General features: G+C 41.9%; 1 protein-coding gene and 1 long non-coding RNA gene across 2 annotated transcripts in view; one reads left to right on the top strand and one right to left on the bottom strand.

Moving 5' to 3' along the window:
- NMNAT2 (nicotinamide nucleotide adenylyltransferase 2) overlaps nucleotides 1-26,998 on the bottom strand; it is a 172,465-nt gene that overhangs the window by 135,971 nt on the left and 9,496 nt on the right. The window lies entirely within an intron of this gene.
- Nucleotides 3,094-7,756, top strand: LOC116560022. The gene is made up of 2 exons (XR_004272747.1): nucleotides 3,094-3,227; nucleotides 7,562-7,756. It is a non-coding gene; the product is annotated as an uncharacterized LOC116560022 (long non-coding RNA).

Here is a 26,998-nt window from a genome sequence, read left to right as displayed (position 1 = left end):
CCATATATCCTCTGAAATCTAGGCAGAAGCTCCCAAGCCTTAACTCTCGTCCTCTATGCACTTGCAGGTTTAACACAACGTGAAGATGCCAAGGCTTACGGCTTGTACACTCTGGAGCAGCAGCCTGAGACCTATCTGGGGCCCTTTTATCCATGGCTGGAACTGGAGTGGCTGGGACACAGGGAGCAGTGTCCTGAGGTTGTGCAGGGCAGCAGGGCCTTGGGCCCAGCCCATGAAACCATTCTTCCCTCCTAGGTCTCCAGACTTGTAATGCGAGAGGCTTGCACCAAGGTCTCTGAAATGCCTTCAAGACATTTTCCCATTGTCTTGGCTACTAACATTAGACTCATCATTACTTGTGCAAATTACTGCAGCTGGTTTGAAGTCCTCCCCACAAAATGGGTTTTTCTTTTCTACCTCATGGTCAGGTTACAAATTTTCTAAACTTTTATACTTTGCTTCCCTTTTAAATATAAATTACAGTTTCAGATAATCTCTTTGCTCATGCTTATCACTATATGCTGTTAGAAGCAGCCAGGCTACATTTGAATGTTTTACTGCTTAAAAATTTCTTCCTCCAGATACCCTAAATCATCACTCTCAAGTTCAAAGTTCCACACATCCCCAGGGCAGGGACATAATGCCTCTAATCTCTTTGCTAATGTATAACAAAAGTAACTTTTCCTCCAGTTCCCAATAATTTCCTCATCTCCATCTGAGACCTCCTTGGCCTGAACTTCATTGACCATATCACTATCAGTATTTTGGTCACACCAATTTAACAAGTCTCTAGGAAGTTCCAAACTCTCCCCCATCTCCTTGACTTCTTCTGAGCCCTACAGACTCTTCCAACATTTGCCTGTTACCCTGTTCCAAAGTTGCTTCCACATTTTCAGTTATCTTTATAGCAATGTCCCACTTCTTGGCACCAATCTTCTGTATTAGTCCATTCTCATATTTCTATAAAGAGCTACCTGAGACTGGGTAGTTTATAAAGAAAAGGGATTTTATTGGCTGATAGTTCCACAGGGTGTACTGGAAGCATGACCAAAGAGAAACTTACAATCATGGTAGAAGGTGAAGAGGAAGCAAGGCATGTCTTACATGACCACAGCAGGAAGAAGACAGTGAACAAGGAGGTGCGACACACTTTTATTTATTTATTATTATTATTATTATTGAGATAAAATCTCACTCTGTCACCCAGAATGGAGTATAGTAGCACCATCTCTACTCACTGCAACCTCTGCCTCCAGATTCAAGTGATTCTCCTGCCTCAGCCTTCCGAGTAGCTGGGATTACAGGCATGCATCACCACGCCCAGCTAATTATTATATTTTTAGTAGAGACAGGGTTTCACCATATTGGCCAGGCTGGTCTTGAACACATGACCTCAAGTGATCTGCTTGCCTTGGCCTCCAAAACTGCTGGGATTTTTTACGGGCATGAGCCACTGAGCCCAGCCAGTACACACTTTTAAGCAACCAGATCTTGTGAGAACTCACTCACTATCACAAGAAAAGCAAGAGGAGAGTCTGTCCCATGATCCAATCACCTCCCACTAGGCCCTGACTCCAACACTGGGGATTACAGTTCAACATGAGATTTGGGTGGGGACACAGATCCAAACCCATATCACTCTGGGCCTATAATAATTTTCCAGCTCACATCTTTACTCAAAGATGTCTCTCATTGCCTTGAGGTAGGAGGTGTTGATATTCCTGGCAGAGAGCAACACAAATATGAGAGAAAGCAATGAAGATTAATGTCTGTGGTATATTTGGTGCCCTGCCAGTCACTAGGCATGACTGAGTAGAGTGCTTGGCAGGATGCTGTATATATACTGTGACCAAGACCATTACAAAATATGGAATAGGATTGGGTGGTGGCTCACACCTGCAGTCTCAATGTTTTGGGAGGCCAGGGGTGGGGTGGGAGTTGCCTGTGGTCAATAGTTTGAGATCAGCCTGAGAAACTTAGTGAGACCCTGTCTCTCCAAAAATAATATTAAAAAAAATTAACTGGCACAACTTGGGAGGCTCAGGCAGGATGATCACTTGAGCCCAGGTGTTTCAGGTTGCAGTGAGCCATGATTGAGCCTCTGTACTCCAAACTGGGTGACAAACAGAGTGAGACTCAGTCTCAAAAAAAAAAAAAAAAAACAAAAAAAACAAAATATGGAATAGATGCAACAAAAACATTGGCAAAATGAATATCCATAGGCATATATGTGCACGTGTGGGTACTTGCCTGTTTAGAAAATGTGAGCTATTTGACAATGGCTAAAGTTAGCTAAAGCAATAGCTAAAACCCACAGATACCAGAATTCCTGGAAAAAATATTCACCAGCTATCTAACAATCTAAAAATACACCTATGGAAGGTAATCTTGAAAGACAGCAGGCACAGGTCTAATTGAGAGAAAACAAAACCAAAGCAGATTACCAGTCTATAGACCTGCTGAACCTGCATATATCCTGTGAAGACAGGGGTGTGGCCTGGTACTATCACAAAACCAAAGCCATATGATATAAACACACAGAGCCTGGATTTTTTTTCAGAAAAGCCTCCACATTTAAACTGTAGACATTGCTTGTCCTCCCTTCATCACCTCACATATGAGATTTGGCCACCCATACATTTAGACAACAGATGGGAACTATCTGAATGTATGTACATAGTTAGAATCAACAAACATTAAAGTCTGCATATGGCATCATTTGAAATTTCCACCAACTCTCTAAGATATTGGAATGATTCCTTGTCATATGAGGACATGTCGCTCTTCTTTGATCGTTCCTCTATCAGACCAAGACACAGTGCCTGCCCTCGGGATGCTGCATATTTAGTTAGAAAGACAGACAGGCAAATCAGTGCCTATGAGGCTTTGATGAGGGTCTGAGGGGATGAGGCCTGGATGCTGACAGCATAGAAGGGAACTAAGTCACAATGTCAGGGAAGCTCCAGAGAAGAGACATTAAAAACTGAGACCGGATGCTGCTTGGGAGGACTGTGCTAGGGACTTTACATTTTTTGTTTGTTTTTGTTTAACTCTACTAAAGCATAATTTTTAAATATATTTTGCAACCTGAAGGAGTATCTTTTAAGCAAAATTATATGCACTTAGAGAAGATTAAAAGTCACAGAAGATCTGTGAACAAAGGTATCACAAGACCAGGCACTATCAATGAAAGAGAAGAGGCCATATATATCCAAATATAAGATAAGGTATCCCCCACCAAAAAAAGTCCCTCAGGAAAGACAAAGTTATCTCATGTGTAAATCCTTACAAAGTCTCCAATATCTTGAGGTGCCCTTTCATTTACCTTATTTTGAACAGTAATGTACCATTTGGGGGAAGTTTTATTCACCTGAAACAACTGCTACCTAGGCTAAGTTTGAGTGCTTATAGAAAACACCTCATGAAATTGGTAAAAAGCAAAACCAAAGAAATTTAACACAAACATAATAATTACTTTTGGGGAAATAACCTCACAATAGCAAGGGCTGGCCATTATATATGAGTTTTTAAAGGTCATCTTTAAAAGCAAAATGATTTGTTTGGATATTATTTTTCATAGTTGAAGTCATACAGAATACATTTGATAGTTATGTATTCTACCTTTTCCACTTGACATCCTTGTGTCAACATTTTGTACAAAATAAAAAATTATTTAACAATGACAAAAGCAATATAATATATAGTTATGCTGTGGAGCTCATGGACCGCTAGCTATAGGATAAATGAAAAATCAAAACTGTTCTTACTTTATACTAATGGACACACAGTTGGGACACTTATAGTTATGATAAAATTTTATTATACACAGATGCAAGAAGTACTTTGATCAAACAACTTACTTAAATGCAAAGATGTGCTCTGGAAAACTATTCAAAAATGTTTTGACTATTCAAAAATTCAGTTAAATGATAACAGAGATATTGCTGTTGAAAATGCCTGTGATTAGTTTGAAGAAATTGATAAAATGTGCATAAAGAAAAGCAAAAATAATAGAATATGTAAATAATATATTAATACTTATAAATTAATATAAATTATAGAGTATAATTCTAAATCTGTATAAGTAGTTATAGTCATGAATTAAATGTTATTTAAAATTTCATCTACAGCTCTAAGTTTATATTTTTATGATGGAAAATCCCTATCTGGGTTTTTTCCTCTTCTTATTGAGAAAATATGAATTTGGAATATGTGATTAATTCATTGCCCAATCCCTGTGGCGCATCTCATGGATAGATAAGACTAGTAAGAGGCCGGGCGCGGTGGCTCAAGCCTGTAATCCCAGCTCTTTGGGAGGCCGAGGCGGGTGGATCACAAGGTCAAGAGATCGAGACCATCCTGGTCAACATGGTGAAACCCCGTCTTTACTAAAAATACAAAAAAATCAGCTGGGCATGGTGGCGCATGCCTGTAGTCCCAGCTACTCAGGAGGCTGAGGCAGGAGAATTGCCTGAACCCAGGAGGCGGAGGTTGCGGTGAGCCGAGATCGCGCCATTGCACTCCAGCCTGGGTAACATGAGTGAAACTCCGTCTCAAAAAAAAAAAAAAGATAAGACTAGTAAGAAAAAAATAATTGAAGGATTCAGAAAATTACAGAGGCTTGGGTCATTTAACGTTGAGGTAAAAAGCCCTTATACCCACACACCTACTTTATAGCAGAGAACAAATCTGGATCCTTAAAAATCCATAATAGTTTTCAATTTGCCTACAAGGTCTAACACCAATAACCTTAACATTGACATGCCTCCGCAATTTGTCAACTAACCTACTATGTTTCCACACCTGTCTCTTGGTCTTAACCTCATGCATTCAATGTTGAGACAAATCAAACCAAACAGTATTTCAGTGCTGGCCCCAAATGTCCAGCTTCTGTCCTTTTGCTCATAGTATTCTCTCTGACAAAATGGCTTTCCCCTCCTCTTCCCCACCAAATGTCTGCATCCTCCCTATCTCCAAGATCCATCTCAAATACCACTTCATTAGTGTTTTCATATGTCTCAAATAGAGTTAAACCTCTTTTTTGTAATTCCAAATCTGAAATACCAAAGGCTCAATACTGGTGGCCTTCCTGTGTGATTGAGGGTCAGCAGGCAGGTTTTCAGCTGAGTCGTCTTAAGGTACTAGTGAGTGAGGTCAGTCCATATAATAATAATGAACCCTTAAAAAACACCAGAATAATGTTAATAATAGCTAACTCTAGCTCAAAATTTGCTATGTACCAGGCAGTCTTCTAATTACTTTATATAAATTAATTCATTTGATCTTCACAAGAACTTCATGAAGCAGGTACAATTATATCTGCAGTTTAATAGATTAAAAAAACCACAGCCGAGGTTTGGTAACTTACCCAGAGTGGTCCAGCTACAAGTGAGAGAGCTGAGAAATGATGGACCTAACCATTGTGCTCTCCTACCTTAATGAGGACTACCAGAAAAAAGACCAGCCATGAGCAGAGAGACAGCCTGGTAAACTGAGGAATATGGAGGCACATGCATTTAACTGGGGAAAGAAAAGGTGGAACATTAAGCAGGTAGGGAAATAGCAAACTGGGGGCAGAGTGGGCCCTTCCGGTGCTTTCTTCCCACTCTGGGCCAATTTCAGGGTCCTAAAGAAAAACATCTCTGCCAAATGCATTGGAAACTTCATGGCATTATAGGTAACTCATCACTTCTAAAATTACTAAGAAACTTGTCACATCTCCCTTATTAACCATATGGTCCTTGAGGACCTATGTTCAATTCACCTGCTACAATATCTAGAACTCGATGTTGCACCTTGTAATTAACCAATAAAAAACTGTTAAATGTAGATGCGACCACTACTCCTCAGTTCAGTTAACTGCCTCTAAAAAGAAGATACCTGTCCAAGTTATTTAAGAAGAGTCTACTCCAACACTTTTAAAATAATTCTCCATTGTGTTTTTCTTCATAACATTTTTGTTTTCTTATTGTTACTCTCCCCCAACTACAAACTACCTAAAGGCAGAGGTTTCATTCTTGTTTATTGATGTATTTCTGGTGCCCTAGAACAATGCCTGGCACACAAAAATAACTCAGTAAATATTCATGAGGCAGATATTTGAAAAAGAATGGGCTTTGAAGATGCTCACCAAACCCTTGTGGGCGGCCTTTGTTCTTGCCAGCCAACCTTGAATAAGTGTACCAACGTGATTCCATTATCCTCAAAGCAAACACATGTCATGGAACACAAGGAAAAGAAAGGGTTTTGCTGGCGATTTCAGGAGGGAGTTAGGGAATGGAGGAGAGCATAAGCCTCACACAGAGCACAGCACAGCACTTTGCTCTTCCCTAAATCTCCATCAGGCATCTCTGTCTCCAGCCACGTCCTCGCCTGCCAGCTGGCCATCCCTCCACCCTCCCACAGTGTCACCCCTCCAGCACTGCAGGTCCCCAGCTGACATTGCTCCTGAATCTCTATATCCCCCTTAGTATTCTGCTGAGCAATATGAAGTCTCCAGTTTACCTTCTCACACCTGTCATCTCTGTTGAGCAAAGGGCACGTTCCCTTCGGATCCATCCTCCTTAGGAGGAAGCATGGAAATTAAAAATAATTTTCTCTTTTAAAAGTATTTTTGTTTTTTCTGTCACACACCAAGAATTGAACTTGAATCCAAGCTTTGTGATTTTGTAGTTGCTTTATCTCAGCCAAATTACATAACCTCTTACTACCTAAGTCTTCTTATCTTATAAATGTGGGGATAAAAACCAACTTGACAGGGCTATTTTGAGAATTAAATGGGACAAAACAGGCAAAAGCACCTTGTGCAAAGTAGGTATTAAAGATGTTAGATTAACTGGGCATGGGGACACATGCCTGTAGTTCCAGTTACTTGGGAGGCTGAGGTGGGAGGATCACTTGAGCCCAGGAGGTTGAAACTGCAGTGAGCTGAGATCATGCCATTGCACTACAGCCTGGGCAACAGAGTGATACCCTGTCAGAAAGAAAGAGAGAGAGAAAAAGAAAGAAAGAAAGGGAGAGAGAGAAAGAAAGAAAGAGAAAGAGAAGGAAGGAAGGAAGGAAAGGGAGAGAGAGAAAGAGAGAGAGAGAGAAAGGGAGAGAGTAAGAGGAAAAAGAAAAAGAAAGAAAGAAAGAGAAAGAGAGAGAGAAAAAAATGTTCATTCTCTCTTTGTTCTTAAACCCTCAACTATCTAAAATGACCCACGTACCAGAGGTTTTACAGGACAATAGGAACTCATCACCATTTACAACATTGTTTCTGTGGTACCAGGGGTTTGGAAGGCATTAACTACACAGGGCAGCTCCTGTGGGCAGCAGTGGTAAGGGAAGGTAGGGGACATTGCTGTTTTCTCTGTGTTTATATATCAAAAATTACTAAATAGGGTGAGCTGCATGAATATCACTGTTAAAGCAGCTACTCAAAAATGTCCATGGTACCAGTCAGCCTTGGAAAATGAGAAACACAGATCTTAATGAATTAAGGGCTCACTTAGTGCTTACAGTGAGAAAAGGTCAACAGTCAAAGTTCCTTTACACCCTAATCTTGTCTCCACTCCCTCAGTCCTCAGTGTCCTTATTATAATGGAGCTAAGCCTGAGAAGCCATCCCATCCTGTCTTCATGAGCACTTCGTTAACGCCAAGTATGCTATCACTGCACGTTATGATTCCCAGGCGAGTGCATCATAATTGCCTCACAAATACTTGCTGGCTACTTGATTCTGATGGTAGTTATACAAATTATTCTTAAAACCCAAATTAAAGACTCTTGGCTGGTGTTTACAAGGTAGTGATTCAAGGGAACACTTACAACTGAAAAAACACAAAATAACTCATGCTTCGGATGCCTGGTGAGATAAACCAAAGTCGTTTTTGCCAGAGAGAAATGTAAAGTACAGCACATTTGTCTAAAACGAAAGAAACAAGTAATCCCTCTTTCAGGCCAGAATGGACTCCCTAATTAATGATATGATGGTGAAATTCAACCATGTGATGCTGCATGCATTTGGAACATTTTGAAGGTCAGCTTGGGTCAGAGCAAAACATTTTTTTCTTTTTACTTTTTATGAAGTCAATTTCTAAAAATATCATGACAGTTCTGATAGCTTCCACAGCCTATCATTTGGGGTGATGCACAAGTGAGATTCAGACAAAACTTATACCTAAAAATTAACACAAACCTGACCAAGAAGGCTTGAAGGAGGAATAGGACCACCTGGTATTTTGCAGCATCAGTGAGCATGGAAGAGTTCCCTCACTGGAACTAATGCCAGAGGCCTTAGAGAAATGCCTCTACCCACATCACTTAGGCTCTGTCTCTGCTTAAATCCCATTGCCTCCCCCCAACCTCATCCTCATTCTGTAAGGATGACCTTTCTCCCTATTTCACTGAGGAAACAGAAGCCCTCAGAAGGGAATTTCTCCATGCTCCCACCACTTCAATCCACCTACCTGCATGTAACTCCATATTCTCTACTTTTCTTCTACATATGGATGAATTGTTGGTGCCTCTAGGCAAAGCCAACTCCTCCATTTTGGCTTGACCCAATATCTATAACCTACTCTAACCTGCTTGGACACTCTGCCAAGATTTCTCCCCTCTCAGTATTGCACCATCGGTTCTTCCATATCTTTTGGATGAGTCCCATCTGCATTAAAACATGCTGATAATTCTCTTATCTTAAAAAAAAAATAAGCAAAAAACAAAGACGTTCTCTTGACCTGTATCCTCCAGCCAAATCCTGTCTCTGCTCCTCTTTAGAGTAACCCTCCTCAAAAGAATGTTTAAATAGGCTCCCTCCATTATACTCTTTTTACTTTCTTACACTCACTCCAGTCCAGCTCTGCCCCTACCATTCCAGCTCTTGTTAAAGCCTTCAAAGTGGGCTTCCACTTCAGTTCACTCCAACAATCAGTTCTCCATGCTCCCCTTAATGGTCCTCTCAGAAATGTCTGCCATGATTGATCATGCCCCCTAAACATGGATGGCATTTGTCTTCCAGGGCATCACTCTCTCCTGATTTTCCTCTGTATCCCTGGCTGCTCTTTCACTGTTAGCATTGCTGCCTCTTCCCCATCTCCCCAGTCCCCAGACATGGCAGTGCCCCAGGACTCAGTCCTTGACCTCTCCTCTAATGCACTCACTCCCTTGGTATTCTCAGCCAGTCCCATGGCTTTAAATACCAACTCAATGCTGATGCCTCCTGACTTTATTTATTTATTTATTTATTTTTATTTTTGGCTCACACTGGAATATGCTTACTCAAAATCTCCACTTGAATGTCTAATCATCTTTTCAGAAGCAACAAGTCCAAGACTGAGCTCATGATATTTCCTCCCAAAACTGCTCTTCCCACAGATACCCCACAAACACCAATAAATGACAACTCCATTCTTCCAGGGGCTCAGGCCAAAAACCTTGGCTCATTCCTAATTCCTTTTTCTCTCTCACCAAAGCCAGTTCAACAACAAATCCTACTGATACCTCCTACAAAATACATCTGCTACCCTATTACTTCTAATCTACCTCCCTGGTTCAAACCACCCCCTCTCCTCTAGATTACATGTGGTAACTTCCTAACTAGTTCCCCCATTGTTATTCTGTTAACCTCTATGGTCTATTCTCATCAGTGCAGCCAGAACAAATATGATGGGAAGTCAAATCATGTAATATTTCTCTTCAAGACCTTCAAATGGCTCCCTTTCTCCCTTGGAGTAAAAGCACGAGTCTTCACAATGTTATATAAGGCCCTACACAATCTGGGCATCCATTATCTCTCTAATCTCATCTACCATCCCCTCTCTTCCTCCACTTCAAATATACTAGTCCCATTGGCTTCTTGGATGTGTGAGGGAAGTGCTCAGTTTCAGGTCTTTGCACTTGCTGTTGCCTCTGCTGGGAATGCTTTCCCAGAAGTGTTCTTCATATGGCTAAATCCTTCATTTCCTTTAAGTCCTTGCTCAGGAGTCAGCTCTAATGTGATTGCCCCAATCACCTTTTGAAATTGCAATCTCTCATCCCCATACTCACTATTCCTCTATCCATTTTATTTCTTTTTTACTTCCTGACTCTTGTAACCCTAACATACTACATCATTTCCCTATTTATTTAGTTGATTGTCTTTCTGTCTCCTCTAGACTGTAAACAATGAGGGTGGGGATTTTGTCTGTTTTGTTCTCTGTGACTGTCTTAACATAGTAGGCACTCAAGTGGTGGTGGTGTCGGTGAGCAAACTCACAGAGAGCAGCTCTGGAAATCGCATGATCCCTAGCTGCTCGAGGAATTAATTCAGCCTGAGCAGAAGACATATTCATTCTCAGACTAAATACACTTTTACTTTGTCAAGAATATATAACTTCTGTTGCCATCATCATCATAACTCAGGTTTATATATTATAGTTTTCCAGCTTACAAAATTCTTTCTTTTATATAGTCATATTTCAACCTCAGGACAACCCTGTGAGTTAAACAGGGCAGACGGTGCCAATCCCATTTTACAGATGAGGATGCTAAGCCTCAAAACGGTTAAATACCTAGCTTCAAGGTCACCTAGACGATGAGTGCAAACTTGGGATGAACCTTGGAGTAAATCCTAAGTCCCCTCACTTGAGGATCATGGCTGCTGCACAGTCGGCTTTAAAATAAACAGCTTGCCCTTCTCTGGAGTGCTTGAATGAGTACTGACAGAATCTGGAAAGTTTACTATCCTAACGTGGCTATTTATCTATTTATTTTGTAACAGTCTCGCTCTGTCACCCAGACGGTAGTGCAGTGGCACGACTTCCATTGACTGCAATCTCCACTTTCCAGGTTCGAGTGATTCTCCTGCCTCAGCCTCCCAAGTAACTGGGATTACAGGTGCCTGCCATCACATCCTGCTAATTTTTGTGTTTTTAGAAGAGACGGGGTTTCACCATGCCGGCCAGGCTGGTCTCGAAATCCTGACCTCAGATGATCCTCCCGCCTTGGCCTCCCAAAGTGCCGGGATTACAGGCATGAGCCACTGCACTGGGCCTTGGCTCTTGATTTATAAAAAAAAAAATTAACTGAGTGAGTCTCAGATTCCAACACTGTTCCCTACACAGGATACAGTTCAGGACAACACAGACTGGAACAGGTTATGCTTTCATGGAGTTTATATTCTCAGAGAAGAGATAGACAATAAACAAATAAGTGAATCACCTAAAATGAGCCAGAGGATGATAATGCTATGAAGGGAAAAAGGATAGAGGTTGATGAGGAGCATAGTAAATGAGCTAAGTTTGAGATGCCCACTAATAAGTTATTAACATGTTACCCATAAATTTTCAATTGGTAACAGGATGGACAGTGCCTCTAATTGCTGGCTGGGGATGCTACAAATTATATTATTATGCATTTGGGTATCAAAGATGTTCAAGATTCTCAGTCTAGGAGTTAAGGAATAGGGGTGACAATAAAGCAAAATAAAGCAGAGCCTGGTCAAGAGTTTCAAAAGATAGTGCTTAAACAAACACTAACTTGTAAGAGCACAGGTTTTATTCATGACAGAAGAGCTTTCCTTTTTTTTTTTCACTTCTGGTTTTTTTTGAGACGGAGTTTCGCTCTTGTTACCCAGGCTGGAGTGCAATGGCGCGATCTCGGCTCACCGCAACCTCCGCCTCCTGGGTTCAGGCAATTCTCCTGCCTCAGCCTCCTGAGCAGCTGGGACTACAGGCACGCGCCACCATGCCCAGCTAATTTTTTGTATTTTTAGTAGAGACGGGGTTTCACCATGTTGACCAGGATGGTCTCGATCTCTTGACCTCGTGATCCACCCGCCTCGGCCTCCCAAAGTGCTGGGATTACAGGCTTGAGCCACCGCGCCCGGCCCGACAGAAGAGCTTTCTAATAAATGAAGCTGCCCAGCAGTGAAACACTCTGGAAATGAGCACCCTGTCATCGAAAGTATCCAATAAGCAAATTAATGACTTCTCTTCCAACTGCAAATTTGATTATTTTCTATTTTGCAGAGTCTCTCTCTACCCTAAGTAACCATTATTTGCAGCGGAAGGCTCTGTGAGGGTGAGAAAAGGCAGTGGGGTCAGGACAGGAGCAAAAATCTGGCCCCAAACCATGGTTTCTTGCCGGCCCTCATAGAGGATGAGAGCCACCTGACTGTCAGCCCCAGATCCTTCCAGCAGTGGCTAAAGTTGCCTCTTCTACAGGGAGATGAGGGGCATAGCCTCCTCTAGACTTCCACTGCAGAACCCACCAGGGGCTCACATCTCAATGAGGTCCCCTGCCCAGCAGGAACAGGCAGATGTCTTCGCAAGTTACTCCATTCTCACTGACAGCGAAGCCACCAGTGGTTACAAAAAAGGGAAGAGCAAACTGTCCTTGGCAGGAGGCTGCCCCTCTAGTGATTTCTCGATGCCCACTGACAATGTCCACATGTCTGCAGACCTCTTGGAGATCCGGCCAGCTCACAATATCCCCGATGGCAGTTACCCACCCTCCTTTGCCTTTCAGCCACTCTCCCAACCCTTCACTCCATGGGCAACCAGATATTCAGGGGTGACTGCATACTGGCCCAGGAAAGTTATCATGGTACAGACACTGGCAACAACTGCTAATATTGCTCCCATTTATCCCTCACTTACTCTGGACTAGATAATGTTCTAAAAACTCCATATGTGAAAGGATGGGCTATAACCCTGATATATATATATATATGCAGGGACATGCTTGGAGGACTACAGTTGGCCAGTGTTTAACTAGTTGTGGTAGCTTTTGTTTGCTGAGCAGGGCAGGGCAGTCAAGGAATTTAGAGAGGTAGGAAGGGTGATAGAGGTGGGTTAAGGAAGCTAAGTAGGGGACAGGGGAAGCCAGGGCATTTTGTGGGAAGGACATAGCCAAGAAGAGTTGCAGGAGGAAGAGAGATGAACCTGCTCCCATTAAGAGAAGAACAAAATTTCCTCTCCCTAGAGTCGAGTGGGATATTTAAAAATTTTGGGTGATGTATACCATAACACCTGCCATCTCCTTGTAAAATGTTTACTGTAATTACATCACCTGTCAGTACATAGGGACTGGAGCCATGATTTTGCAGGGAGTGAAATGAAGCACTGGGACTCAAGGTGAGAGCCAAGAGGTCCAAGGAGGTGCCTTACCATATGGTCACATTATTTCGTTTAATTCTTACAACAGCCCAATAAGGCAGGCATTACACTTTTTACAGTGTGTTGGGAGAGGGAGATTATTGAATAACAATCTGTAGACATTCCTGCCAACTGTAATGTAAAAGAAGGAGAGAATTTCTTATTTGTATCTGTCTACTCTGATCCTGTACCTTTAGTGTAAAGGCGAATGTGGCTTCTTCACAATGTTCATCCCCATCACCCAGGGCCCTTCTAGATTTGCTCCCAGGCTTCTCCTGTTTCCCAGCAGTGACTCCTATTTTGCCGCTGACCCCTTCCTTTTGCTCCTTTCACTGTCCTCTGGGCTTGTCCGTGGGTCTCCTTGGTGGCCTGCAGAATCCTCTGGCCCTACCATACTTTACTGCCTTGGGCAAGATCCTCAGAGCAGTGCCAGACTCTCTGCAAACTCTGGCACTGGCTTACTTGGTAGGCATAAGTGCCAGAAGAGGCCACCTTCTGTTTCCGCATTGTCACAGCCCTTAACACAGTGCTGAGGGTCCCTTTATTATAGTAGGTAGGTAAGCATAAACAGGGCAGGAGAGGTCTCCCTCTGCCCTACCTGGAATGTCAGGCAACCATCAGGTGATGGTCAGGTGGCTGTTAACTGTCTCTCTAAAATAATAATTGGTTGCAGCCAGCACCAGGGAAAGGCAGTCTTCCAACAGACAGAAAACATCTGAAGCTGGTGATTGGCCGCTTCCTAATGAGATCTCAGGAGTTGGGTGAGTGGGCTCAAGCGTGTGCACTAAGAAGCAAAATGGAGTTTAACTGGTATATGACCTCCTTGGGACATTTGATAGGTAAGGGAAGAAGCCTTAAGTGGCCATGCACACATATAACTCCAGTAAGCACACTGCTCCCCTCCCAAATGCTAGTCAGGCCACTGCACATACGGACAGCCTGCCCTGAGGGAAGAACTGGGGAGAAGGAACAAAGACCCTGGGAGCATGTCAACATTAAAAAAACCCAAGTCAAAAGGTCAAACAGCACACTTGATCTCTCAAGTGACCCCGCTGGCCCTCTTCCAAGTCTACTTTACTTCCTGCCCTAAAGTTTTCAAATAAACTTTCACTTTTGCTCTAAAACTTGCCTTGGTCTCTTACTCTGCCTTATGCCCCTCAGTCGAGTTGTTTCTTCTAAGGAGGAAAGAATTGAGGTTGCTGCAGACCTGTACGGATTTGCTGCCACTAACATACTTTGGTGCCATGTGACTCAGACACATGCCGCTACTAACACCTTCACACTCAACAAATGAGTAAGGCAGCATCTTGCAGTAGTTAGAACTGTGACCTCCAGAGTCAAAGCACATGGTTCTACATTTCTGCCCACCAAACACTTGCTGTGTGGCTTTGAGACAAGGGTGGTGACAGGAGAATAGAAAATATGCCTGCACCCACCTTTATTGAGTATGTACTTTTCACTTCACAATAAATCTCTGTACTTTCACTGTTTTCTGACCCATCCTTGAATTCCTATTCACAACAGTGCCAAGATCCTGGACATTAGCCAGGGTGGAGGTTCTGCTGGTGTTTGGGGACCTCCCCTATCCCATTGGTATGAACTTAACACAAGTTACCTGGCCTCTCTGATCATTGGCTGAATGGGGATGATAATGGATTGTTGTAAGGATTAAATCAGGTAAGAAAAGGAAAGCACTTAAAACAGCTCCTGGCACATAGTAAGTGCTTGTAAAAGAAAACTTCAGGGCCCTCTAAATGCATAATAGCATGTTTGCAACTTGTTTCTTAGATTATAGGCTGCCCGTCTTCTTCATTGTTCTTATTCTTAAGTGACTAGGAAAGACCAGAAATCAGACTTCCTTCCTTCAAATCACTGATTTTTATTAGAGATTAACTGCCTCCTTTACTGTCTTGAACCTAACTCAGACTCAGATAGTGCCAAAGACCCTACGTCTGTTACATCTTCAGTGTGGAAAGCGAAATATACCTTTCCTAAAAGAATAAGACCATCTTGACAAATTGGATTGTTGTAGCTATGCATTAAGCCTTATATAGAAAGATGCTGAAATTTTGTTAGGTTTCCCAAATTGTAAAATTTGTGTGTATAATTGATCCCAAACTTCTACACTTCAGAACACTGACTTCCATTGTTTGAAATCTGTGCTTCTCAGCTTGCTATCCTCTAACTCTGCACTTGAATAAACTCTATTTAAACTAGATTCTGACCTTTGATTATTTTAGGTTGACATGCTCAATAAATGCTAGTTCATATATTAGTTTATAGTGATTATTTATTGGAGGGGATGTGTAGAGTTGCTCACAACACAGGCCAAAAAATTTTTTGGGGATGTCAGGCCACTGCTGCTCCCTGTTGAACTCCCCCAAGGCAGGAGGAGTATCTGTAACTTCTTACAAAAGTCTTTGGTCAGGTTCCCTCTGGGAATAGTTCAAAAATGGAGGAAAAAGGAAGCTGAGCATCACCTAATTGACAAGTTGGGTTTTCTTTCCTCTTCCCCATTCCTTTAATCTCTACAGATTGGACTTGACCCCAAAGCTGCTGTTGTGCAATAAAACATCACGTCATGCATAAACAACATTGTATCTTTTTTTCTTTCTTTTCTTTTTTTTTTGAGATGGAGTTTCACTCTTGTCACCCAGGCTGGAGTGCAATGACGTGATCTCGGCTCACTGCAACCTCCACCTCCTGGGTTCAAGCAATTATCCTGCCTTGGCCTCCTGAGTAGCTGGGATTACAGGCACCCATCACCATACCCAGCTAATTTTTATATTTTTAGTAGAGACGGAGTCTCACTTTGTTGTCCAGGCTGGAATGTGGTGGTGCAATCTCAGCTCACTGCAACCTCTGCCTCTCAGGTTCAAGAGATTCTCCTCCCTCAGCCTCCTGAGTAGCTGGGACCACAGGTGCACACCCAGCTAATTTTTGTATTTTAGTGGAGACAGGGTTTCACCATGTTGGCCAGGCTGGCCTCGGACACATGACTTAAGGAGTTTCACCATGGATTTCCCCATGTTGGCCAGGCTGCTCTCGTATTCCTGACCTTAGGCAATCCACCCTCCTCAGCCTCCCAAAGTGCTGGGATTACAGGCATGAGCCACCTCAGCCAGCCAAACAACATCATATCTTATTCCTCTTTCCTCCCTCCCAAACTTTTTAAGACTGCCGAAACATATGTGACATGGTAATTGCCCCATAAGCTGCATACCTCGACCATACCTTGGCTTTCCATTGAAAGCGCTCTCTGTAACCCTAATATGACAGGCAAGCAGTCCAAACCCACGCCATCTTGCCCCCTGCAACTTGTAATAAGTAACTAAGGTCTGTAATTTCCACCCTACACAGGCAATGTGTAAACTAAGGCTTACCTTGACTTCCATGAACTGCTTAAGTAACAACTGGATTGTCCAAAGCCCCTACGCTCACCCCCCCCCCACCCAGGAGGTGGTTTACTGGCATAAAAGGTCTTGACGCCCTCCTTTCAGGGCCATGGGTTAGAGAGGCAGTCCTCCCTGGCCGCCGGCAATAAAGACCCTGTAATTTGGCCTAGTCTTTGTCTCAGTGGTGATTTCGCACTGGCCGGGTTGCAACACATATTGTTTCTCAATTTCTTTAAACAACTACAACAAAAAATGTTTAATCACAATAGCCTGAAATAAACCAATCTGCATGTAAAAGAAATGTGTGTGTATAAATTACTATGGGTTCTATTGAGTAGGGGGAAGGGACAACTGAAGAGGAGCAAAGCCAAAAAAAAGTGACATTAAAGCATCTCAGTAGCTATGGGGAGTCCCAACTCAAGAGACTGCCCTTATCCACCTCCCTACCATTCCTTCCATCCACTGTGGGAGCTCAGTAAGACCACAGATGAAATCACAAAGAACCAATCTTAACAGAGCAAGTGCAGCGGAAAGGGCAAATTCCACAGGGAGAAGTTGTTCAGGCCTTTTTAATGAATATTCATAGCCATATGATTTACTGGGCAAACTGGGATGTTGGGCTTAAACATTCCACAAGGGGTTCAGCAGGGAGTTCTTTATTCACTACATTTAAATGCAAATGACAACAAAATTGCATGACAATACACATTGAAAAACTGATTTAATGCAGCATAAGAGAAGGATTAGGGAATTAGTAAGAAGGATTTTATTTAGTTCTTTACGGAGGTTCAAATCAGGCCAGACAGAAGCCAAAAATTTAAATGCTATTACAGGGGACAACCTTGTCACCAAACAGGATTTGTATAATTATTTTTCTCCTCTTGTGAAGAAGTGGAAGAAAAAAGTCCGTATTTTTGTTCATCAAAGATATTTATAGCTACCTATTAGGACTCCTGATCAGCAGGAGTTTATCTCACCAAACTGATAATAATTATTTTTTTGAGATCGTCTCACTCTGTTGCTCAGGCTGGAATACGGTGGCGCAATCTCAGCTCACTGCAACCTCTGCCTCCCAGGTTCAAGCGATTCTCCTCCCTCAGCCTCCTGAGTAGCTGGGACCACAGGTGCACACCCTGGTAATTTTTGTATTTTAGTGGAGGCAGGGTTTCACCATGTTGACCAAGCTGGCCTTGAACTCCTGACTTCAGTGATCCACCCGCCTTGGCCTCCCAAAGTGCTGGGATTACAGGCGTGAGCCACTGCACCTGGCCCCAGAAATGCAATGTTATATTTAGCTAGCCTGTGTCATATTGTGTGGGAACGCATATGCCTAGAAATTCTGGAAGCAGTTCCCAGACCCTTATTGTGACTGATGAGAAATACTGGTTTTCGAGGGCCTCCAAATTGAGAACCCCGGATACAGGAACATCTTCTAACATACATTCATTGCTCTGAAAGGAAAGAGATCTTAAATGTTCCATATGGGGGAAGAATGGCCCATTGTATCCAGTAGAAGCTCTACTCGGAAGGGAAGCCTTGGAGGCCCCCCATGATGTGAGAAAGATGTGAAAGACCATCAATCCCATACTTTAAAGGCAATGCCATTGCTAAACTGTCACCCGCTGTGGTCTAGAGTGGAAGTATTATTATATCTGCTCAAAGTTAGGAATTGGACATGTTTCCATACCAGCCCTGTCTGCAACCCAAATGGTCAAGCAAACAAATGTAAAATGGGGAGGAAAAACATCCTGTCTGTAAATGCAGGTCAGATGGAGAAGCAATTATGTACCAACTAAAAGGATCTCAGGCCGGGTGCAGTGGCTGAAGCCTGTAATCCCAGCACTTTGGGAGGACAAGGTGGGAAGATCATTTGAGTCCAGGAGTTCGAGACTAGCCTGGGCAACATGGTGAAACCCCATCTCTACAAAAAATACAGAAATTAGCCAGGCGTGGTGGAGTCTGCCTGTAGTCCCAGCTACTTAGAAGGCTGAGGTGGAAAGATGAATTGAGCCCAGAAGGTCAAGGTTGCAGTGAGCTGTGATGGCATCTCTGTACTCCAGTCTGGATGACAGAGCAAGACTCTGTCAAAAAAAAAAAAGAAAAAGGAAGAAAGAAAGAGAAGGAAAGAAAGGAAGAAAGAGAGAGAAGGAAGGAAGGAAGGAAGGAAGGAAGGAAGGAAGGAAGGAAGGAAGAAAGGAAGGAAGGAGAAAGAGAGAGAAAGAAGAAAGAGAGAAAGAAAGAAAGAAAAAAGAAAGAAAAGAAAAAAGAAAGAAAAGAAAGAAAGGAAGGAAGGAAAGGAAATGAAGGATCTCACCTTTGAAACAAGAGGATTCTAGGATTTGCTTCAAAACCATTTAGGGCAGAGATCAGGAAGTGGGTTGGGGTATCAAAAAATCAAAACGGGCAAGGAATTATAATGATTGAAGCTGGGTGATAAGTACATCAAGTTCATTGTATTGTTCTGTTTACTTTTGCATATGTTTAGAATTTTTCATAAGAAAAATGGCTTTTTTATTATTTGGTTTTTAAAAGATTCCACCTCTCCCAATGTAAATATGACACTATCCACCTCTGTTGGGACAAAGACATCATTGCATGGAAGGTCATTTAGCCACTTGCATGGGAGCCCTGGGAATAGGGAAGTGTCCACCACATGGCCATGAGGGAGGAGCTAGACAAAACTGAGACTTTAAGACAGGACAAGAGTTGACTGGAGCTTTCAACAGAACTTTTAAAATTTTTATTGTTTTCTGTTTGTTTGTTTTTTGTAGAGACAAGGTTTCATCTCAAGAGAGCTTGTTTTAATAAAACAGCCCTTTCAGTGAAATATCAAAAAACAAACTTGATAATTCCAGAATTCAGAAACACTTAGTCTCAGCCCTGCATGGGAACACGCATAGTGTCTTTGTATTCCAAAGGCAGGATGTTATTCCCAGTGTGTGGTTGACATCTCACACGACTAAGTATGTGATCTGACCTGCAAAGTTTTGGAAGATATCACATCTTGACAATACTCCAGTTAGATTTTTTCATAAATTGAAATAGTTTAGCAGTTAGTCCACCAAATGACAAATTTTTCAGAATGTCAGGGACATTTTAACATGCAGGTAGCTATAGCTTGCTTTACTTGATTCAGTTAGAAAGAGAGAGAGACAGTGCCACAATAAAGGGATTACTCACTATGCTAAGTTCAGTGATAGATAAGACAGCACAATCAGGCCATATCAGAAAGCAGCATCATGAATTGAACATTAGAGGGATGTAGATGATGCAGGTATGTTTAAAGGAGATAAAGCAGGATGCTAGGGAGACTGGGAATGTAAGACATCCAGGTAAAATGAACTAGAGCTTGTGAAGCCGAAACAGAAGGGTTCTGGGAGGACAGAGTAGCTGTCTCCACCTATTTGAATGTCTCACAGTAGAAGACAGATTAAACTTGCTGCATGGATCTCGAGGAAAAGACCTAGGTCCAACACATGAGAGTCTCAGGAAGCCCAGGGTCAGCTAGATAGAAGGAACAATCTTGGAAAAAGTGCAATTGTGCCAAGTGCTATTTGGCTGCTTTGGAAGATAGTGCATTCTCTGGGCCTGAAAGATCTCAAGCAGACGTTAGACAGATACTTCTAAAAATGTTTTAAAAGGGATTTCAGAACTGGAAGACTATCTGCACAATTTTGAAATCTGCTTCAAATGGAGATTCTGTGATTTCTGAAGATGAAAACTTACAATTGATAAACCAATGGCTTTTGTTCGTTTTGTTTGCCCAAAGAGTAAGTAGTTTACAAAGCTTCACTTCATTAGGTGTCATGTACCTAAAACCTTTTTCAAACAGCAACAAAATCAAAATAAAACTCAACAGCTCTCCCATTCTTTCTTTTCTTTTTCTTTCTTTCTTTTTTTTTTTTGAGACTGAGTCTCGTTCTGTCACCAGGCTGGAATGCAGTGGCACAATCCCAGCTCATTGCAACCTTGGCCTCCTGGGTTCACACAGTTCTTCTGCCTCAGCCTCCCTAGTAGCTGGGACTACAGATGCATGCCACCACACCCAGCTAATTTTTGTAATTTTAGTAGAGACAGGGTTTCACCATGTTGGCCAGGATGGTCTCGATCTCTTGACCTTGTGATCCGCCTGCCTCAGCCTCCCAAAGTGCTGGGATTATAGTGTAAGCCACCATGCCTGGCTTGCTCTCCCACTCTTTTAGAGATGGGTTATTTATTTATTTACTTATAATTTTTTTGTTTTCTCTCCCATTCTTAAGCCTAATTTTGCCTCACTGCAAAATCATTCCTACACATCCCATGCACCTGCCTGAAGTGTCCAGTGGACACTTGACTCCATATGTTTCACTCCTGCCAAGTTTCACACTTCATAGCTCCCAAACATGACTTGCCAGTTCCCACTGCGGATATCTGGGAAGAAGCATGAGCTTTTCTATCTTGAGGCAAGAATTATCCCAATTTTGAAGTCCCTAAGTCATTGGCACCTTGTGTTTGCTACCTGCCCTATTTTTTGGTCCTGTCTTGCGTGATTCTCAGTTTTCCTGTATTTTCTGGTTCCTAAATGCTTGTCTTTTTTCTGATCTCCTATTTTCCCTAGACATTGAAATTCTGAATATTCCTTCATTTGCTAAATATTTAAAGTATATTCCATGTTCCTAGAACACTGTGCTAGGTACCTTAGGAGATACAAAAAAAAATATGACCTTGGCTAGATCTTTTGTCTGATAGATAATATGAGGCATGGACAGAAATAGCTACAACCCACAGCATAATGTGCTAAGTGCTATCAGAGAGGTACAAACCAAGTGCTATTAAAGTTCCCAGGGAAGTGAGATGCTGCAGAAAAACTAGACGTGACTGCAAGAGCACCGTGTAAAAGCCTGATGCAATTGGTGTGCTTATTTTCTAATCCTCAAATATAAGGTCTGTAGGATATTAAATTTAAAGAAGGAGGTAGCTATGAAACAAGAAAAGGATAAATGTGTTCTGAGAAAGCATACTTAATGTTCAACAGCAGATAAATGTCCAACATTAGCCAGGGTAGTGAATCAATGTCCACTGTAAACCAAACACCAGAAAATCATCTCCACCAAGGACATGGCCATTTACCCAGTCAGCCAGAAAAATTACAATTATGAAATTGAAACTACATTTGCTACTTAAATAGTCTTTTTAGAGATTTAGTTTAGACTGAAAATTGTTCATTAAACAGTTTCTCTGGGTAATGGACTTCAACAGCACTTCCTATTTTAAGAACCCTTTAGGTACTTCCATTCCAACAACACCCAGAAGTAGGCTAGACCAGAGATAGCAAACTTTCTGTAAATGTCTAGATAGTAAATACTTTTGATTTTGCAGTCCATAAAGTTTCTGTCACAACCACTCACTTCTGTTGTTTCAATGCAAAAACATCCAGAGGTAATATACACGTGAATGAGAGTGGCTATGTGCCAATAAAACTTTATGAATACTAAAATTTTATTTTATAAAATTTATGTGTCACAAAATATTATTGTTATTTTACATGTTTTTTAACCATTTAAAAATGTAAAAAGACACCCTTAGCTTGCAGGACTTACAAAACCAGGTAGCTGAGCACATTTGTCCTGCAGGCCATAGTTTGCCAACCTCTGAGTTATGTCAATCAGCCTACCTCATAAATGAGAAAGATAAGTCTCCAGGAGACTAAGTGTATTCCCAAATCAATAGCCATTCAGTTTATTAGTTTTCATATAAAGAGAAAAAATGGAGTGACAGGAAAAACTGGGGCTTTTACCCATTCTTTGTCAATCTTGTTAACAGCATGAGAACCTGATATATTATCTATACATTTGATTCCCTGGGGCATCACAAGTAAATAATTTTAAATGGTACTTCGCAAGATTGGTGCATGGTAAATGAATCAATTATGGCTTGAATTTATATGTATAATATTTATTGTCTTAATTTTAATTTAAAACAAATGACATGTCTCTTAAAAAATGTTTTCTTTTAAGGATCTTATAGTTTATGTGATGAGCTATGCACTGATAAATATTTATCAGCACATAAATATTTCAAAAGAAATATGAATAGTCATGGATATAGTTTAATCTCAGTACTTCATGGAGGAGGTATTCTACCTCTCTGTGGGTACTCAGATGAAGGGTTGGAAAAACGTTGAAGAATAAAGCATTGGCTGGGCACGGTGGCTCACACCTGTATTACTAGTACTTTGAGAGGCTGAGACAGGAGGATCACCTGAGTACAGGAATTGGAAGCCAGATGGGGCAATATAGTGAGACCCTGTCTCTAAAAATTAAAAAAATAATAAATTAAAATTTAAAGAGTAAATGAAGCATCAGAAAACCCAACCCCTTACCATAGTGTCACTTTACTGAGCCTTTAAAATGGTATCATAATAATTTCAATAGTCATGAAGAATAATAGATTTTTGTTTTTGTTTTTGTTTTCTTGAGACAATGTCTCTTTCTCTCTGTGGCAGAGACAGGCTGGAGCACAGTGGCATGATCATGACTCACTGCAGCCTCAACCTTGTGGGCTCAAGCCATCCCCTTATCTCAGCCTCCAGAGTAGCTGGGACTACAGGTGCACACCACCACACCTGGCTAATTTTTAAATTTTCTGTAGAGATAAGATCTTGCTATGTTGCCCAGGCTGGTCTTGAACCCTTGACCTCAAGCAATCCTCCCACCTTGGCTTCCCAAAGTGTTGAGATTACAGGTATGAACCATTGCGCCCAGCCAGAACCATAGTTTCATATGAATAGAAATACACTTGATCAAACCTCCAGTATTTGAGCTAAAAACAAGTGTTTTAGTTCAGGGTCTCCATAGTGCTTACTTTTCAGACAATTAAGCCTGTGGAGAAGAAAGTAGGCACATACCCAAATCCCACAAAATCATGGAAGATAAAACTAGGGTGAACTGAGTTCACTAAATCTGAGAATACTTGAGCAACAGGCACATTCCAGTAAAGCACAGTAAGATCTAGACTAGGCAAGAACAACTGATGAGGGGAGTGATTTTTTGCTTATTTGCTGTTGTTCTTTTGGTGGGTTGTACAGCAATAGAATTTCTCACTTGTATATTTCATCAACAGATATATCTTATACAATGTACAATGGTTCCATTTCAGAAAATAATAAAATCGTGGCCATGTGTGGTGGCACACACCTGTAATCCCAGCACACCTTAGGAGGCTGAGGCAAGTGTATCACCTGAGGTCAGGAATTTGAGCCCAGTTCAGCCAACATGGTGAAATCCCATCTCTACCAAAATAATACCAAAAAATAAAAAATAAAAAATTAGCCTGAGATGGTGGCAGGTGCCTGTAGTCCCAGCTACTTGGGAGGCTGAAGCACGAGAATCGCTTTAACCCAGGAGGCAGAGGTTGCAGTGAGCCAAGACAGTGCCACTGCACTCCAGCATGGGCAGCAGAGTGAGACTCCATCTCAAAAAAAAAAAAAAAAAAAAAAAAAGATAAAAGAAAACAATAAAATCATGAAAAGAAAGAAAAAAAAATCCTTTAAAGAGTAATACAGAAATAACAACTTTCAAATGTTTAGATAACATCACAATGGCAGCTCCCTACTGAACTGCTAACAGAGGGAACACTGACATTTGGGATGCAGGTCCAATATCTGCCATGCACTCCTTTGCCCATCATCTTTCAAGGCTCACTAAAAAAAATGCTGGGTCAGATCTGAACCCCTTGGCACTGCCCCCCTCATAACATGTTTTCTGGATTTCTCATCTGCTGTCCTTTCCTGTGCCCACCCACACTCTAGCAAGTTCCCTGGATTCCTTAATGTGCCATGCTGCTGAGGCTTCCACACATATTCTGCTCCCTTCCCAGAATGCCATTCTCTTTTTAAATTTTTTCTTTTTTTTTTTTTTTTTTTTTTTTTTTAAAGAGATGGGGTCTTGCTTTGTTGCCCAGGCTGGTCTTGAACTTCTGGGCTCAAGCAATTCCCCTACCTCAGCCTCCCAAGCAGCTGGAACTACAGGCATGTGCCATCACACCAGATTTTTTTTTTTTTTTTTTTTGAGACAGAGTCTCGATCTTGTTGCCCAAGCTGGAGTGCAATGGCGTGATCTCGGCTCACTGAAACCTCCGCCTCTTGGGTTCAAGCGCTTCTCTTGCACCAGCCTCCCGAGTAGCTGGGATTACAGATGTGAGCCACCACCCTGGCTAATTTTTTTGTATTTTTAGTAAAGACAGCATTTCATCACATTAGCCAGGCTGGTCTTGAACTCCTGACCACAGGTGATCTGCCCACCTTGGCCTCCCAAAGAGCTAGGGTTACAGGTGTGAGCTACCACACCAGGGCATTTTAAAAATTTTTGTAGAGATGGGGTCTCATTATGTTGCCCAGGCTGGTTTCCAACTCCTGGGCTCAAGCAATCCTCTTGCCTTGGCCTCCTGGAGTGCTGGGATTACAAGTGTGAGCCACCGTGCCCAGCCAAGAATGCCATTCTCTATCCTGTCCACTGGGCAGCTTCTACTCTCAAGCTGAAACTCTAACACCTGCTCTAATGGCCCATCTACCATGTCCAGAGTGGTAACTTCCTCCATGCTCCCACTTTACCTCATTCTCACCTCTTTTATAACACTTTTCACCTAAGTTGCTTTTAGTTTGTTATCTCCTCTAGAGATCATCTAGAAGATAGTCTCTCTGAGACATAAGAAGTGTCATCGTTTTTCGTATTTCTAGGCCTAGCACAGTGCCTGAGGCACATTAATAACTCAATAAACATCTGTTGAATGAATCAATAGCCATGGAGCCCTCCTGACTTTCCTGCACATACATCTACCATAGACTTGAGATGAGGATTCTAACACCTCACTCATTTGCTCATTCACAAATTCAACAAACTATTTTTTTTTTTTTTTGAGATGGAATCTCGCTCTGTCACCCAGGCTGGAGTGCAGTGGCACAATCTCAGTTCACTGCAACCTCCACCACCCAGGTTCATCCGATCCTCCCACCTCAGCCTCCCAACTAGCTAGGATTACAGGAATGCACCATCAAGCCTGGCTATTTTTATATATACATATATTTTTAGTAGAGACAGAGTTTCCCCATGTTGGCCAGGCTGGACACTAACTCCTGACCTCAAGTGATCTGCCTGCCTCAGCTTCCCAAAGTGCTGAGACTACAGACATGAGCCACCATGCCTGACCTCAACAAACATTTACTGAGCACTCACTGTGTGCCAGGCACTGTCTTAGGAGCCTGACATTCATTAATGAGCAGAATAAACAAACATCTCTGCTCTTGAGGAGCTCTAGCTGGGGAGACAGGCATCGAATAATAAGCATAAGAAAACAAGAAATAACGCTTTGTTTAAAGGTGATAAACACGAAGGGGAAAAGATATAAGTAGGGCAGAATAAGGGAGACTGGGAGTGTGTGAGGTGCAATTTTAATATGTGATCAGGGGAGTGAGATTTGCCAAGTGGACAATGAGGAGAAGGTTACATTTGAGCAAAGACCTGCATGAGGGGAGTGAATGAGACATGGGCTACAGGGGGAAAGGCATTCCAGGCAGAGGGAACATTCAGCACAAAGACTCCAAGGCCAAAGCAAGGAGTTTCCATGGGGTGAGCTAAGAATGAAGTAGAAGGGATGTGTTTGGGTGGAGGTGGGGGCAGGGTAGCTGAACGTGGAGGCCTGTAGGCCATGATGACGATTTTGACTTTGATTGAGTGAGATACAGAGCCATGGAGGATTTACAGCAAAGAAGCAACATGATCTGACTTAGATCTGGCTTACATTTTGAAAGGATCACTCTGATTATTTTTAAGAATTGAGTGTTGTGACCAATAGTGAAAGCAGAGAGACTAGTTAAGAGGCTATTGCAATAATTCAAATGAAAGATAACAGTGGCTTGCACCAGGGATGTAGATGGAGAGGGGTGGTTGGTCTTAGTTATATTTTGAAGATAAAGAGATTCCAAACCATTTGGACATAAATAGTGTGTGCAAACAGGGAATAATTAAGCATTAGTCCAAGGTTTTTGGTCTAGGAAACAGGAACAAGAATAAAACTATCAGCATTTAGTCTTATCTAGGGAATATGCTTTACTATCTCTTCTACTGCCTGGTAAATATTAAATGAGGTCAATATGTTGCAGCACGTCTACTCACGTGGAGGCAATTTGATGTAGGAGAAAATACAGAAAAAGGACGCTATTTAGCTGCCATCACTTCCAGGGGTTAGCCTCAGAATCTTGCTCCCTTACTACTTCCTTCTGTTAACCCCTTATTGCCACAATTATAAGAATTTTCCTGCCTGGCTCACTTGTATAATGTTAAAGAGAATTATACATTAAATTTAATGAGAAATAGCTTAATGGCAATATGGTTTAAAGAAGCCCAAATAAAGTGGCTTCATTATTAGGATGATAATGGGGAAGATGAGGTGGCTGGTAGTGGTCATAATATTTGTCTTTGCTGTAGAGTTTACAAATCATGGAGACCCT

This window comes from Sapajus apella, unplaced genomic scaffold (genome assembly GCF_009761245.1).
Source record: "Sapajus apella isolate SASKATOON/1434 unplaced genomic scaffold, GSC_monkey_1.0 scaffold25, whole genome shotgun sequence".
NCBI lineage: Eukaryota > Metazoa > Chordata > Mammalia > Primates > Cebidae > Sapajus > Sapajus apella.
Note: the sequence above shows the minus strand (reverse complement) of the source record. Positions and strands in the feature narration are given on the sequence as shown.